The following is a 2,198-nucleotide window of genomic DNA, read 5'->3' on the forward strand; positions in this document are numbered from 1 at the left end:
ATGCTATGTTGATGACATGATAGCAAAATCCCAAATAGAAGAGGGGCATTTGGTGGATCTGGCCAAGTTGTTTGACCGGTTGAGACAATTCAGACTGAGGTTGAATCCGAATAAGTGCACTTTCGGGGTGCGGTCCGGTAAGTTGCTGAGGTTTATTGTAAGCGAAAGAGGAATCGAGGTTGATCCTGCTAAAGTAAAAGCGATACAAGAAATTCCTGAACCGAGAACAGAGAAGGAGGTTCGTGGTTTCTTAGGTAGATTGAACTACATTTCACGGTTCATATCTCACCTAACAGCCCGTGTGAACCCATATTCAAGTTGTTGAGAAAAGATCAAACGGTCAGGTGGAATAATGATTGCCACGCGGCATTTGAAAAAATAAAAGAATATTTGCAGGAGCCTCCGATTCTGATGCCTCCTGTGGAGGGACGACCGTTAATTCTGTACTTGACAGTCCTCGAGGGGTCTATGGGGTGCGTACTGGGGCAGCATGACGAGTCTGGTCAAAAAGAGCATGCAATTTATTACCTTAGCGAAAAGTTTACCGACTGTGAAACAAGATATTCACTGCTCGAGAAAACTTACTGCGCTTTGGTATGGGCTGCTCGCCGACTGAGACAGTATATGCTGATTCATACCACTTTGTTGATTTCCAAGATGGATCCGATCAAGTATATATTTGAGAAGTCAGCATTGACCGGACGGGTTGCGAGATGGCAAATGATTTTGACTGAATATGATATACAGTATACCTCTTAGAAAGCAATAAAGGGGAGTGTATTGTCTGATTACCTCGCCCAGCAACCCCTTGAGGATTATCAACCGATGAAGTTTGAATTCCCAGATGAGGATATCATGTTTCTCAAATCGAAAGATTGTGAGGAACCAATCCCGGAGGAGGGGCCTGACCCTGAATCCGAATGGATTTTGATGTTTGATGGGGCCGTTAACATGAATGGTAGTGGAGTTGGTGCTGTTTTGGTTACGCCGAAGGGATCCCACATTCCTTTTGCTGCCCGGCTAACATTTGAGTGCACCAACAATGTGGCTGAATATGAAGCTTGTATCTTGGGTATTGAAGAGGCGATTGATTTGCGGATCAAGAACCTTGTTATCTATGGAGATTCAACTTTGGTTGTGAACCAGGTTAACGGGAAATGGTATACGCATCAATCTCATTTAATGCCATACCGGGACTATACGAGAAGATTGTTGACGTTTTTCACCAAGGTGGAATTACACCATGTGCCGAGAGAAGAGAATCCTTTAGCAGATGCTTTGGCTACTCTGGCCGCCTTGATTAAGGTGCAGTGGTGGAATCAGTTCTCTAGTGTTGAGGTGGGACGACTGGATAGACCGGCTTATGTGTTTGTTGTTGAGGCAGCGCCTGATGATGAAAAGCCGTGGTATTATGACATAAAGCGCTATCTGGAAACCCAAGAGTATCCCGAGGGAGCGTCTAAGAAAGACCGAAAGACTCTGGGGAGGTTGGCCATGGTATTCTATCTGAACAGAGATGGGGTTTTGTACAAGCGGAATTTTGATTGGGTTTTGCTTAGATGTGTCGATGACAAAGAAGCAAGCCAATTGATGAAAGAAGTGCACGAGGGGTCGTTTGGTACCCATGCCAGTGGGAATGCAATAGTGAAAAAGCTGTTAAGAGCTGGATATTATTAGATGAGGACGGAGGCTCAATGTTTCAACTTCGTGCGGAAATGTCATAAATGCCAGATTTATGTTGACAAGGTGCACGTACCTCCAAACCCGTTGAGTTTGATGTCATCTCCGTGGCCGTTTGCTATGTGGGGCATTGATATGATCGGAAAGATCGAGCCGACGACTTCGAATGGGCACCGATTCATATTAGTGGCTATCGATTACTTCACCAAATGGGTGGAAGCGGCATCTTATGCAAATGTGACGAAGCAGGTTGTTGCAAGGTTCCTCAAAAGAGACATCATTTGCAGATATGGGGTTCCCGAAAGAATCATTACTGATAATGGTTCTAATCTCAACAACAAGATGATGGCAGAACTGTGCCGGGAATTCAAGATCGAGCATCACAATTCTTCTCCTTATCATCCGAAGATGAATGAGGCGGTCGAGGCGGCTAATAAGAATATCAAGAAGATTATGCAGAAGATGGTCGTGACCTATAAGGATGGGCACGAGATGTTGCCGTTTGCATTGCATGGGTA

This window comes from Lathyrus oleraceus, chromosome 4 (assembly GCF_024323335.1).
Source record: "Lathyrus oleraceus cultivar Zhongwan6 chromosome 4, CAAS_Psat_ZW6_1.0, whole genome shotgun sequence".
NCBI classification, from domain to species: domain Eukaryota; kingdom Viridiplantae; phylum Streptophyta; class Magnoliopsida; order Fabales; family Fabaceae; genus Lathyrus; species Lathyrus oleraceus.